This window comes from Henckelia pumila, chromosome 3, assembly GCF_033568475.1.
Source record: "Henckelia pumila isolate YLH828 chromosome 3, ASM3356847v2, whole genome shotgun sequence".
Taxonomy (NCBI): domain Eukaryota; kingdom Viridiplantae; phylum Streptophyta; class Magnoliopsida; order Lamiales; family Gesneriaceae; genus Henckelia; species Henckelia pumila.
Genome location: NC_133122.1, coordinates 130945276 through 130960975, shown reverse-complemented (window position 1 = coordinate 130960975; position 15700 = coordinate 130945276). Strand labels below are relative to the sequence as shown.

General features: G+C 38.0%; 1 long non-coding RNA gene across 1 annotated transcript; it reads left to right on the top strand.

The window, feature by feature from the left end:
* The first annotated feature begins 14744 nt into the window (after window positions 1–14744).
* On the top strand, window positions 14745–15454 carry LOC140886167 (uncharacterized). Its single transcript, XR_012151451.1, has 3 exons — window positions 14745–14805; window positions 14893–15124; window positions 15208–15454. It is a non-coding gene; the product is annotated as an uncharacterized lncRNA (long non-coding RNA).
* The last annotated feature ends 246 nt before the right edge of the window (window positions 15455–15700 follow it).

Genomic DNA, 15700 nt, shown 5'->3' with positions numbered 1-15700 from the left:
TTGTTTACAGATGTTAAATTGTCACGTGATGCTGTGATAATTTGCGAAGAATATGTTATACAATGTTTTGAATTACATGCTATCTGATTATTTGATTGAAGTAATAGCATGTATTGAATGAGTATGAATCAGAACTCGATCTTTTGAGAAGGCATTGTGGACTGCAACGGACTTGTTCTATTTGAGATTGAACTGTACACTAATCTGTTTGATTATCAGATATGCCTCCCCGACCAGCACCAAGAGTTAGACAGACATTGGCCATGAATCAGCCTGAACAGACAAATGCTGCACAGGTCCCATTGACAGTGTCTAAACATGGACAAGGTAGTACTTCTACTGATGAGTTCAGTGATCTAATCCGATGGAAAAACTTCTGAAACGATTCCAATCATTCAAACCAATGAAGTTGCAAGGAACTGAGAATTCTTTGGAGTGCGAAAACTGGTTGGAAGATATTGAGCAGTTATTCGAGTCCATTGATTATACAGATGATCGTCGCGTGAGACTGGTAATTCATCAACTGCATGGCCTTGCCAAGAGTTGGTGGATAGCGACGAAGAGAGCATTGGAAAACCAAGGTACTGTTATTACCTGGTCTGTATTTCGAACTGCTTTCTATCAGCGTTTCTTTCCTGTGTCTTATCGCAAGGACAAAGGAGCAGAGTTTGCAAGTTTACAACAGGGACAGCTAAATATTGAGGAATATGTTGCAAAATTCACTAGCCTGTTGAAGTTTTCTCCACATATTGCTGTTAGTGATGAAGCTCAAGCCGATCAATTCATCAATGGCTTGAATCCTGATGTGTTTACACTTGTGAATTCGGGAAGACCGAATACCTTTGCCGATGATCTGAATCGAGCAAAGGGTGCAGAAGCAGGGATATTGAAACAACGAGGAGCACAGTTTGTGCCACAACCAGTGAGACAGCCCCAAGAGCAGCCACAGATTCCACCACCTTGATTTGAAGCTGGAGGTAGCAGCAGTGGAAAGAAAAGTTTCTTCAAGGGCAAGAGCAAACAATTCAAGAGATCTGGTGGTAGTAGCTCTTCTAGTTCAGGTAGTTCCCGACAGTCTAGAGCTGGACAGAGGTCTGATGTGTATTGCACCAAGTGTGGTGGTCGCCATACTAATGATCAATGCCGAGGTGTGTTTGGCAGTTGCCACATTTGCAACAAGATGGGACACTTTGCGAGAGTATGTCCACAACGAGGTTCTGAGGGTGCACAGGGTACTGGATCATCGAGACCGGTGGGTCAATCTACATCTTCTGTTCACTCTTTTCAACCACAGCCTGCAGCACAGAGTAGAGGAGGAGGTCAGACGATGAATCAACCTCCGAGGCAACAAGCACGAGTGTTTGCATTGACAGAGGAGCAAGCACAAGCAGCACCAGATGATGTGATTGCAGGTAACTGTTTTCTTTCTGGTTATCCTGCCTATGTCTTTTTTGATACTAGTGCGTCGCATACCTTCATATCTGAACAATTTGTTATGTTGTATTCATTTCCTGTTGAGTCATTAACTACTGTAGTGTCTATATCTTCATCGTTGGGAAAATATATAGTATCAGTGAAGTCTGTTAGAAATTGTGTACTACAGTACGAAGGTAATGAAGTTGAGCTTGACTGTATCGTTCTTGGTTTATCTGATTTTGACTGTATAATCGATATTGATGTGTTAACCAAGTACAGAGCAACAGTTGACCGTTTTCAGAAGATAGTGAGGTTCAGACCAGTGATGGCTGACGAATGGAAATTTTATGGTAAGGGTGCTAGATCTAAAATTCCCTTGATCTCTGTTATTGCTATGACTGATTTGTTACAGAAGGGAGCAGAGGGATTTCTGATCTATGCAGTTGATATACTGAAGACTGGTCTGAAATTGACTGATATATCGGTGGTGAATGAGTTTGCAGATGTATTCCCTGATGAGATTCCAGGATTACCACCGTACCGTGAAGTAGACTTTGGTATTGATTTGATGCCAGGTACTCAGCCGATATCAAAAGCACCTTACCGAATGGCACCAATTGAACTGAAAGAACTGAAAGACCAACTTGAATATTTGTTGGCCAAAGGATATATCAGACCGAGTGTATCCCCGTGGGGTGCTCCAGTATTATTTGTAAGAAATAAAGACGGATCGATGAGATTATGTATTGAGTACCGGCAATTAAACAAAGCAACGGTAAAAATCGCTATCATTTACCTCGTATCGATGATTTATTTGATCAATTGCAGGGGTCGTCAGTATATTCGAAGATTGATCTACGATTCGGATATCATCAATTGAGAGTTAGAGACGAAGACATTCCTAAGACTGCATTTAGAACCAGGTATGACCATTATGAATTCATAGTCATGCCTTTTGGTTTAACGAATGCACCAGCAGTTTTTATGGGATTGATGAATAGAGTATTTCAAAGATATTTAGACTACTTTGTGATTATTTTTATCGATGATATTTTGATATACTCTAAGAATCTATGTGAACATGCTGATCATCTCCGAATTGTACTGATAACATTAAGAGGAGAGAAATTGTATGCCAAGTTATCCAAATGTGAATTTTGGTTGCAGAGAGTTGTTTTTCTTGGTCATATAATTTCAGGAGATGTCATTTCAGTTGATCCGAGTAAGGTTGAAGCTGTGATCAATTGGCAGACCGACATCTGTGCCAGAAATTCAAAGTTTTATGGGCTTAGCTGGTTATTAACGTCGATTCATTCGAGATTTTTCATCAATAGCGAAGCCTATTACACAGCTTACACAGAAAAATGCACCATTTATTTGGTCTGAGGCGTGTGAAAGAAGTTTTATCGAACTCAAGAAGAGATTGACTACAACGCCGGTTTTGAAAATCCCTACAGGTACTGGTGATTTTGTTGTTTATTGTGATGCTTCTCACCAGGTTTTGGGATGTATTTTAATGCAGAAAGAACATGTTGTCGTTTATGCTTCTCGACAACTAAAACCACATGAAGTCAGGTATCCGATTCATGATCTTGAATTGGCTTCAATTGTTTTTGCATTAAAGATCTGGAGACATTACTTATATGGCGAGAAGTTTGAAATCTTTTCTGATCACAAAAGTCTGAAGTATCTGTTCTCACAATCCGAATTGAATATGAGACAATGACGATGGCTTGATTTATTGAAGGATTTTGATTGTGAAATCAAATATTATCCGGGAAAATCAAATGCAGCAGCGGATGCCCTGAGTAGAAAGGTTTGTGCTCTGTCTTTGTCTACTGTAGGTGTATCTAATTTGATTGAAGATTGTTATATTTTTTGGTATGTATTTGAGATAGATAGAAGGCCGATGAGACTGTATGCAATCAGTGCTGAGCCAGAATTGCTGATTCGTATTAGAGAAGCGCAGAAAGCCGATCAGAATGTGCAGAAATTGATTGAAATGATCCGATTAGGACATCAGTCTGAGTACAAGGTTAGTGATGATGATATCTTGTATGTGAATAACCGAATAGTTGTTCCCAATATTGCAGACTTGAGACAGAATATTTTGAAAGAAGCCCATTGCAGTCGCTTTAGTGTTCACCCTGGAGGCAGAAAGATGTACAATGACTTGAAGAATCAGTACTGGTGGAAACAAATGAAGTCTGATGTGACTGAATTTGTATCTAAATGTTTGAATTGCCAACAGGTGAAGGCTAAAAGAAAGAAACCAGGTGACTTATTACAGAGTTTATCGATTCCTGAATGGAAATGGGACCACATTTCCATGGACTTTGTAACGAAGTTACCACGATCATCTCGAGGATGCGATGCTGTTTGGGTGATCATCGACAGATTGAAGAAATCTGCGTGCTTTATTCCTTACCGAATGACTTATCGTCATGATCAAATGGCGGATCTCTATATTCGAGAAGTGGTAAGACTACATGGTGTGCCAAAGTCGATTGTATCTGACCGAGATCCAAGGTTTACTTCGCACTTTTGGCATAGCCTATAGGAAGCTTTAGGTACGCGCTTACATTTGAGTACTACTTATCATCCTCAAACTGACGGTCAATCTGAACGAACTATTCAGATGCTTGAGGATATGCTCAGAGCTGTAGTACTTGATTTTGGTGTTACATGGCAAAATTCTATACCACTCGTGGAATTTTCGTATAACAACAGTTATCAGACGAGTATAGAGATGGCACCATTTGAAGCATTATATGGGAAGAAGTGTCGATCGCCTTTGTATTGGGATGATGTTTCTGAGGTACCTGAGTTAGGTTCAGATATGATCAGACAGATGACTGAGAAGGTGAAACTGATACAGCAGAGAATGAGAACAGCACAGCACAGACAGACCAGATATGTGAATATACGACGACGACCATTATCTTTTGATTAGGGAGATAAAGTGTTTCTGAAGATTTCACCGTTCAGAGGCACCGTTTGATTTGGTAAATGAGGAAAATTATCTCCGAGGTATATTGGGCCATATGAGATTCTCGAGAAGATAGGCAATCTAGCTTATCGACTCGCTCTTCCTATGTCTTTATCTGGAATACATGATGTCTTTCATGTATCGATGTTGAGGAAGTATATATCTGATGCATCTCATGTGATTCGTTCTGATGAAGCTGAGTTGGATGATACTCTTAGTTATTTCGAACAACCTATTAAGATTCTCGATAGGAAGACAAAGCAACTCCGAACGAAGACCATTCCATTGGTGAAGATTCAATGGAGTCGACACGGAGTTGAAGAGGCGACGTGGGAAGTCGAAGAAGATATGAAACAACGATTTCCTTACCTATTTCACTGATGTGAGTTCTTATTCAGTTTTCAGTTATTCTTTATTCTTATGAGCATGCAGTCTGCATATCTACACTGTTTATGAATTCGAGGACGAACTCATGTCTTAGTGGGGGAGAAATGTAAGGCCCGAGATTAATTAATATTAATCCGAACTTAATTTGATTTTAATTCAAGTATATTTAATTTGGGAATATTTAGAGTTTTGATTTAAATTCTAATATTCTTAAATTATTTAGGATTGCAATTGAATTAAAATAAGGGCCGAGGACCAAATTGCAATTATTGAAGACTTGAGGGGCTAAATTGCAATATTGGTTGAAAGTTATCAGATATTATTTGAGTACTCAGCATGTGCACGTGTAATTTTTCTTTTCAATTCAGCAAACTTGAACAGAGCAAAGCCGAGAGCAATTTTCTTCATTTGCTTTGATCTTTAAATCCTCGTAACTTTTGCTCCGGTTATCCGATTTCGATTCCGTAAATTGTTCTGGAATCCTTACGATGAGGGCTTCGATCTCGTGTAAGTTTTATGTTGTGTTTTATGGATTTCAAAATCAGTTTGTTACAAAAATCAGAGTTTAAGCTTTTGATTACGTTTATTGACGTTTATGCGATTCTATCTCGAAATCGGATTGAGGAGTTTATATGGAATGTGTCCAAGCATGAATTCCAGCTTATGATTGTTGTTTATAGCTGATATTATGAAGATTTTGATGAGATATTATCTGATATATGTTGTCTGAATGATTGAAATGAAGTTAGAAATGGTTTTGGGATTACGTCGGTTACCGATTTTCAATCGCTACGCTGTTTAATCGAGTTTTTGGACTATTTTGATATTCGATAGCTAAGCTGAAACACTTATATTGATGATGTGAATGTTATAGAATTTTATTCTTCAGTTTCAGTTGAGTTTGGAAGGCCAACGACTCGAGACAACGACTTTGAACCGAAGAAGGTTGATTGAGGTTTGAAATGCGATCGATTGACGATCTTATGATGTTTTCGACTCAATTTTGATACAATAGATTGGAATAAAGTTTGATATTTGTGTATTTGATGTATCTTTCAGATTTGAAGATTCCAGAATCGATAATAATGAAGGTATAATGACGACATTGCGAAGTAGGGACTTTGAAACTCAAGAATGACTATTATTGAGTTGGCCCGCAAAAACCACATACTTGTTTATGTTTTTGATTTGATTGTGATGTTGTCGATCCATCTCAGGTAGTGGATTTTTAAATTTGAGTTGATATGATGCTATATTGAATTGATTCTATGCCAAGGTTACTGTTAACCTTATTTGCGAGTCGATTACGAACTCGTTAGATGGATATCCATGTCAAGATCAGTTATGAATCTTGATGGCCTCGAAGTTATGTGAATCAATTCGTATTTGAAGCGTTAAATTACTCTATTTGTTGAGTCGAGTTTAAATTGAGACGATGTGATTTATTTAGCGCTTTCTATATGTTGGTTATACTGAGAATCGTTTCTCACCGGATTTTATCCGGCTGTTGTCTTGTTTTGTATGTGTGCATGACAACAGAGAGAGCAGGAGCTGATCATCGACGTTATTGACAGCTGGGAGAGAGTCTAGCACGTGAGGACTCGGGTTGTAGATGAAGTCTTGTGAAATTTAGAAGCATAGAACCTTAGAACTTGTTGGTTTGAAGTATTGTATGGAATTTGAGATAGTTATGCTTTCTATTAACCTTTGAATGAATCGTTCGATGTATATATATGCATGACTTGTTGTTCGAGATCTTGTTTATTTGTTGATGCAAGTTCCAGAACTTTTAAACCATGCCTTGTATTGATTTTGGTGACAAGAATTGATAGTGTATGGTTTTGACAGCAAAAATATTTATGCAAAGTTTTCTGGAGTTGGAGGCCGCTCGATCGGCAAGAGTTCACCAATCGAGCGAGGCCTGTTTTTTTCAAACAGAGAATTTGGATTTTCTTGTCCACTCGATTGGCAGAAGTTGACCGATCGAGCGAGGCCAAATTATATTCAGACCCGAGAATTGTGATTTCTTAGCCCGCTCGATCGGTAAGACTTCACCGATCGAGCGAGGTCCAAGTTTAAAAAAAAAAAATTTATTTGGTTTGAGTATTCTTTTAAACACTTGATTAATGGTTTATTAATCGTTAATTGCCCTAATATGAGATTAGCAACCCGAGGTTAATTGCCCTAAGATGAGATTTGCAACCCGAGATCTCCACAGAATAGGATTTAAACAAAGTTTTTCTTTTGGATATCTTATGTTGAGGGCAGCACTGTTAAAAAAACTTGTATTGCAGACTTCTTTTGTTTTCATGTTTGTATGGAGTTGTTAATGTTGACATGAGTGAAACGTGTTGGGAGACTTCTTTTGTCTTAATTGATTGCATATGGCATATGGCAACCTTATTTACAAATCATATTACTTTGAACATTCTTTTTTTGCTTACTTTATTATATCAACAATGAAGGAATGAAATTGAATGGTACTCTTAAATTTTTCAGAAAACTTGCAAATGTCAGATAGTGAATCAAACAGTGACTCAAACAGCATATTGAATTCTCTTTCTTCTTCATCAGGTTCTGAAGAGTTAGATGACATTATGAACAATGAAAACATCGAAGGTACGGGTTCAAACCCACTCACTAAGAGGAGAAAAAAATTGTTATCTGTGTTTGCAGTTGGAGCAACAATATATTATGAGAAATATTTGCATAAGTCTCCATGTTATGACCGTGAATATAGTGGATGGGTTTCGTTAATATCTATCTTGAATGGAAATCCTCACCGATGTTACCAATCCTTTAGAATGCATAAAGAGGTCTTTTTTGAGTTATGTGGAATTTTAGTGAATAATTATGGCCTGAAACCCACAAGAAGTGTGATTGTTGAAGAGCAATTGGCAACTTTCATGATGATAGTCGGTGTATGTGAAGGGAACAGACAACTGATAAGTGCATTTTGTATGCATATTTTTGTTATGATTTTATGTTTAATTTGCATTCATTATTTGTGTCTTTGTGTATTTTATTTATTATTTATGCTTGCGTGTGTATTTCACTCTCCTCGGTATTTTTGTAGGAAAAATACTCAAAACTCGGATTCTCGAGAAAGTTGGAAAGAGGACTATGAGCAGCGAAGGAAGATGATGCGCTTTTGGTGAAGAACGCTGCAAGATGGGCTGCTGCAAGAAGAAGAAGCTCGAAGCTGCTACACAATGAAGGAACAAAGATGACGAACAGCGAACAAGCACAAGGGAAAGCAAGCAGCTGTGGTGCTGTGCAAAAGAAAGCAGATGGGAAGAAGGTTGGCGTAGCTGGAAGCGCAATCACGCATCAAGGCTTGAGTTCAGCGCTTGGATGATGCGCAAAAAAGGATGGGAACAGCGGCTGGAAGCGCAATCGCGCTTGAGGCTTGTGGTTGGCGCAAGACTTGGAGCAATCGCACTAAACTTTAGCGCAAAAGAAGAGATTGGCGCATGGGAGAAGCGCTAACGCGCAAGAGCAAGGGCAATCGCGCAAGGAAGTCTGCGCTGTGTTTTTCTTCCGGCAGAAACATGCTCGCTCGAGCGAGAGGTGGTGCTCGCTCGAGCAAGCGAGACGTGATTTTAATTTTTCGGGACAAAAGAGTGCTCGCTCGAGCGAGACCCTATGCTCGCTCTAGCGAGCCGCAGGACCAGAGTTTTATTTTTGGAAAATTCTTGCTCGGGAAGGATTTTATCTTTTTAATATTTGGGACCTATAAATATATTTTTTAGCATCAGAATAAGGGTTCCAGTTCCAGATTTTCAGAGGCGGCTACAGGCTACACGCTTGGGAGAAGATTTCTTATTCTTTCTTTTATTTTATTTTTACTTTTCATGATTAAAAACCTTGTTTGATCATGAATTTATTTTTTGAGTAGTTTTCTTTTTCGATCAAGGCCACGTGATTGGGCCAGAAAATTTATGTATAAAACTCATTTGTTTATTTGAGATTTTTAGACTTGATTTGATTTTATTGATTATCGAATTTATATTTGTCTTACAAATTTCTTGGCCAGTTATTTGTTTGCTTGTTAATCGATTCCAAGTCGACAGAGGAGGTCTCGAATTCAATCACTTTGATAGTCAACATAGTGTAAAACTGACTAGAAATAGAATTCAGTTTCATTATGCGGTTTGGGTGTAAACTGAATTTTTACAGTTATTCATGCATTCAAGTTTGATTAGAATTACGAAAGATTAGTTCATCAATATTTGAATAGGTTTGATTGTTCTAGAAATAGTCCTTCGAACAAATTAGGAAAATTCCCGTGAATTAAGATTAAGTCTGATGTCTTAGATCGACTGCTTGTTACATGAATTGTCTGGTACCTACGTGAGTCCTTGATCGAGCTTTTCCCAAATTTGAAGTAATCTAAAGTTTTCTGCTGCGTTTTAATTAATTTAATTTTAATTGAAATTTTATTTATTAGTTAAAAATCTGAATAATCTTTATTCATTAGTCTAGATTAAGTAGAAATAAATATATTTTGGTAATCATATATTTACAGTCCCTGTGGGTTCGACACTTGGACCTTTGTCCACTATATTATTACTTAACCTGGTACGCTTTCCAGTTGAATTTATTCACACCGATTAACGCGGTCTAGTATTTGGCGCTGTTGCCGGGGACTGTTTTGATATCAAAATTTTTGTTTCTCTTGAGATTAGACTTTATTTTAAATTTTTTTTTCTTATTAAATTCTGAATTCCTCTCTTTTCTTTGTAACTTTCAGGTGCTAGGATAGATGGCAGACAATCGTACTGTTTGGGATATTATTAGGCCGCCAGTTGAAGGTTATGGATCTAGCATCGTTCGCCCCGCTGTTGAGGGGAATAATTTTGAACTGAAGCCCTCTACAATTTAGCTGATCCAATTACAAGCTAGATTTGGGGGTACGTCTGTGGAAGACCCCTACGCTCATCTGGAGCATTTTTTGTCGATCTGCGACACGTTCAAAGTTAATGGGGTAACATCTGATGCAGTGCGACTGCGGTTATTCCCCTTCTCTTTACAGTGCAAAGCCTTGGAGTGGCTTGATGACCTGCCGACTGGTTCTATTACTACTTGGACGGAGCTTGTCCAAGAATTCCTAAAGAAATACTTCCCTCCTACGAAGATGGCTAAGTTGTTCTCTGATATTATATCATTCAAGCAAAAGGATGGAGAATCTCTACATGCGGCATAGACCAGGTTCAAAAAGATGTTGAGGACATGTCCTCAGCATAATCTTACTCAAATCCAGCTGACCCAAACATTCTATAATGAAGCCGATCAGTCGGTTCGATCTATGCTGGATGCTGCTGCTAATGGATGCTTGTTCAGAAAAACGCCGGCAACTGCCTGGGAGATCATCGGTAATATGGTAGAGAGCAATATTGGGTGGCCGAATGTGAAGAAATAAAAGAAATCCGGAGTTCTAGAGGTCGATGCTCTAATGGCTCTGAATGCAAAGATCGACGCTCTCACACACCAAGTCGCACTCATGAAAACAGCGCCAGTTCAAGGGAATCTGCAAGATGAGCAAAAGTTGTTTGAAGTTGAAACGGCTAAATTTACAGGAAATCAAGGACGACAGCCGTACAACTCCTACAACAACAATTATAATCAGAACTGGCAGCCCAAGCAAGAGGAGAAGAAGCCGAGCTTCGAGGAAATAATGATAAAATATGTGGCGGGTACTGAGGCTCGCTTACAAAATCAAGAAGCTATGATGCAGAGGTTGGAAAGTCAGATGCGTCAAATCGCTTCTCAATTGTCAACTCGTCCTGCTGGATCCCTACCGAGCAACACTGAGCTCAATTCCAAAGGCGTGAATGCGATTATGGTAGTGACAAGATCACAAACTGACAAACCTGAGGAGCAGAACACCAAAAGGACGAAAAATCCTGAAGTTCAAGAGGAGGTGCGGACTGAGAAATCCTCCAAGACAGGTAAGAAAGGTAAGACTTCGAAATTTGAAGTTAATGAGAATGTTGATATATCTGCTTTACCTTTTCCCCCTTAGAGCTAAGCAACTGTTATTTGATTCTCAATTTAAAAAGTTTCTTGAAATTTTCAAGAAACTGCATATTAACATTCCTTTTGCAGATGCATTAGCTCAGATGCCGAGATATGCAAAGTTTCTGAAAGACTTCCTGAAAAATAAGAAAAAATTGACTGATCTTACGCAGGTTACAGTGAATGAGGAGTGCTTGGCAGTGCTGCAAAAGAAGCTTCCAACAAAATTTCAAGATCCAGGGAGTTTTTCTATACCCTGTCATATTGGAAGTCTGTCTTTTGATAATGTGCTGTGTGATCTAGGATCCTGTATAAATTTAATACCATATTCTATTGCTCGAAAACTAGGAATAGAAAATATTGAACCTGCTGCTATATCTCTCAAATTTGCTGATGGTTCTATTAAATATCCGAGAGGGATTGTAGAGAATGTCCTAGTCAAGATTGATAATTTAATTTATCCTGTAGACTTTGTTATCCTTGACATGGTAGAGGATTTAGAGGTTCTTCTAATTTTAGGACGTCCTTTTCTTGCTGCTAGTAGGGCGTTGATTGATGTTGAGAGAGGAGAGTTGGTGTTGAGACTGAACGATGAGCAAATAGTTTTTATTATGTCTAAGTCGGCTACTGAGAGCCCAATTTTGAAAGCTTGTTCTGCTATTCTTTTGATTGATATGCTTGATGTTGTTGGTGATGCATGTCAGCAGGTGCAGTTGTCTGCAGGAATTGGTCAAGTGCACAAATTCTTTAATGGTGTAGCATGCAAGTGCAGGACTGATTTCAGTTTGTCACAGACGGTGGATAAACCACCTTGAATTTCGCCACTCAAGAGAGGAGTATAGTCAGACTATAGACTATAAATTTAGCGCTGACTGGGAGGCAACCCAGTGTTTTTGCTTATGTTTTTTTTTATTTTTTATGTTCGGTTTTTATGTTTTTGTTTGTTTGGTTTGATTTTTGTTTTCTTTCCTATGCCAGTTTGCCGTGCCTGCTGATTTATCAAGACTGAGGCTACCATCACCAAGGATACATTCAAGAAGGAAGAGAATGAATCGAAAACCAGGGGAGTATTATTTTTGTTTTCATGGTGTTTTTGTTTGTTTGCATTCTGTTCATTGTTCTGAAGCATTGAGGGCAATGCTTTGGATAAGTATGGGGGGGTAGACTAGTTCATTGCATTGGTTATTATCTTTTGTGTTCATTCTGTTTGCATTCGTTTGGTTTAGTTTTTGTGTTTGATTCGTAATCATGCATATCATTTTGTTGTTGTTTGTGTTGTCTTGCATGAGTAGGATGAGTCATGGTAGCCTATGATGATGAAGTTTTTTTTGAAGAAAAAAATTTATTTTTGAAAAATTTTGCCCTTGACTTGACATGAGAAACTGTAGGTTGAATCGTGAATATTTATAAGCACTTGTGTTAGACCAGTGGAGTGTAACGAAAGATTTGATGAAGTTTATGTCTGTTTGACCATTGCACGGCAATAGGTGGTTTGTGGATCTTGATTGTGTTCTATGAATTTTGATGAGGCTCTAGTTTACACTTATGATCTTGGGCGCACCTAGAGAATTTTTTTTTTTTTTTGTATACAATTCCATCCGGGCCTTGAAAGGATTAAAATCCTATAAAAAATTAAATTTAAGGCTAAGTATGCGGATTAAATGGGATTGATGCTCCATCCGGGCTATAGACGAGGGGATTAGAAAGAAAAAATAGAATGATTTTTCGTATCCTAGCCAGTTATAGCTAAGTCAGCGGGTAATTATTGGGGCTAAAGCAATACCGGGTGCAAAATCCGGAGGTGTGTAATTCATTATCTCAAGGGAGGTGGTTTAGTCTAGAGGTCGTTGGAAGGAATAGATACTTGAAGAGTGAAACTTGCACTAATTTGTCATAGGTTGCTAAGCAGATTTGAGACGAATTCGGCCTAAGTTGCATGAAACTGGAATGACATTTCACACACACGTTCACGTTTAATCGAAAGTGTATTATGAAAAGTTGAGATCATGTCTGTGTTTTTGGTTTTGTGATTGAACTTCTCGGAGGCTTTGCACATTTATGAATCGTCCTTACTTATGTTTTTGTATGCATTTTGTTTTTGCATGTCTTGCTCGAGGGCGAGCAAGAGTTAAGTATGGGGGTGTTGATAAGTTCATTTTGTATGCATATTTTTGTGATGATTTTATGTTTAATTTGCATTCATTCTTTGTGTCTTTGTGTATTTTATTCATTATTTATGCTTGCGTGTGTATTTCACTCTCCTCGGTATTTTTGTAGGAAAAATACACAAAACTCGGATTCTCGAGCAAGTGCAAAAGAGGACTATGAGCAGCGAAGGAAGATGATGTGCTTTTGGTGAAGAACGCTGTAAGATGGGCTGCTGCAAGAAGAAGAAGCTCGAAGCTGCTACACAATGAAGGAACAAAGATGACGAACAACGAACAAGCACAAGGGAAAGCAAGCAGCTGTGGTGCTGCGCAAAAGAAAGCAGATGGGAAGAAGGTTGGCGCAGCTGGAAGCGCAATCGCGCATCAAGGCTTGAGTTCAGCGCTTGGATGATGCGCAAACAAGGATGAGAACAGCGGCTGGAAGCGCAATCGCGCTTGAGGTTTGTGGTTGGCGCAAGACTTGGAGCAATCGCACTAAACTTTAGCGCAAAAGAAGAGATTGGCGCATGGGAGAAGCGCTAATGCGCAATAGCAAGGGCAATCGCGCAAGGAAGTCTGCGCTGTGTTTTTCTTCGGGCAGAAACATGCTCGCTCGAGCAAGAGGTGGTTCTCGCTCGAGCGAGCGAGACGTGATTTTAATTTTTTGGGACAGAAGAGTGCTCGCTCGAGCGAGACCCTATGCTCGCTCTAGCGAGCCGCGGGACCAGAGTTTTATTTTTGGAAAATTCTTTCTCGGGAAGGATTTTATCTTTTTAATATTTGGGACCTATAAATATATTTTTTAGCATCAGAATAAGGGTTCCAGTTCCAGATTTTCAGAGGCGGCTACAGGCTACACGCTTGGGAGAAGATTTCTTATTCTTTCTTTTATTTTATTTTTACTTTTCATGATTAAAAACCTTGTTTGATCATGAATTTATTTTTTGAGTAGTTTTTTTTTTCGATCAAGGCCACGTGATTGGACCAGACAATTTATGTATAAAACTCGTTTGTTTATTTGAGATTTTTAGACTTGATTTGATTTTATTGATTATCGAATTTATATTTGTCTTACAAATTTCTTGGCAAGTTATTTGTTTGCTTGTTAATCGATTCCAAGTCGACAGAAGAGGTCTCGAATTCGATCACTTTGATAGTCAACATAGTGTAAAACTGACTAGAAATAGAATTCGGTTTCATTATGCGGTTTGGGTGTAAACTGAATTTTCACAGTTATTCATGCATTCAAGTTTGATTAGAATTACGAAAGATTAGTTCATCAATATTTGAATAGGTTTGATTGTTCTAGAAATAGTCCTTCGAACAAATTAGAAAAATTCCCGTGAATTAAGATTAAGTCTGATGTCTTAGATCGACTGCTTGTTACATGAATTGTCTGGTACCTACGTGAGTCCTTGATCGAGCTTTTCCCAAATTTGAAGTAATCTAAAGTTTTCTGCTGCGTTTTAATTAATTTAATTTTAATTGAAATTTTATTTATTAGTTAAAAATCTGAATCATCTTTATTCATTAGTCTAGATTAAGTAGAAATAAATTTATTTTGGTAATCATATATTTACAGTCCCTGTGGGTTCGATACTTGGACCTTTGCCCACTATATTATTACTTGACCTGGTACGCTTGCCAGTTGAATTTATTCACACCGATTAACGCGGTCAACAACTACAAGAATATTTTCAACGATCTGGCTATACTATTAGTATGTCATTTCATAATGTCCTTTGAGCTTGTACAAAGATGTCTCTTGATTGGATAAGGCCATTTTCTGATAACACCACTATTCATCCATATATTCAACAAATTTCCCGATATTTCCCTCATTTTAAGGTAAATAATTATAAATTTTCTTGAATATTTCATTTTATCAAATATTATGTTAATGGTTTATGTCATTTACTTTATACAAATTTTCAGGATTGTATTGGTGTAATCGACGGTACTCTCATCAAAGCATCAATACCGTGTCACTTGCAAGTTCCATTTATTGGTAGAAAAGGTAGTCCAACTCAAAACGTAATGGTGGCTTGTGATTTTGATATGTGTTTCACATTTGTTTTGCCTGGTTGGGAAGGGAGTGCTCATGACACTAGAATTTTCTATTCCGCTATAAAAGACGCCTCAAAGAACTTTCCAATGCCACCAAGAGGTTCGTATTACGATAATATTTTAACATAAATCTCTTTAATGATATCTTAATTTATGCATTGTAATTATATTTATTTTTTTCAGGAAAATATTATCTAGTTGATGCAGGATATCCTAATATGTTGGGATTCTTGCTCCATATAAAGGGCAAAAATATCACATTCCAGATTTTCAGCATGCCTCTTCATACAACAGTCATGTTGAGGTCTTCAATCACTTGCATTCATCACTTCGTGGTACTATTGAGCGCACTTTTGGTGTATGGAAGAAAAAGTTTCAAATTATGAGTAACATGCCTGTCAATATTTCTTGGTTAGATCAGATTGCACTTGTGTCATCCACAATGGCAATACACAATTTTATCAGAAAGAAAGATGCAAGGGATGAAGATTTTTTGGAGGCTGATTTAAGAGCAAATAATGGCAATGATTATATTAAACAGAGTGATGCAAACAACTTTGCATCTTACTGTATATAGTCAGATGAGACTATGGACAAATTGAGAGATGATATATGCACATCGATAGCATTTGAAAGGACTGGCGTTCCCTTTTCTAGAACATAAGAATGATCATCA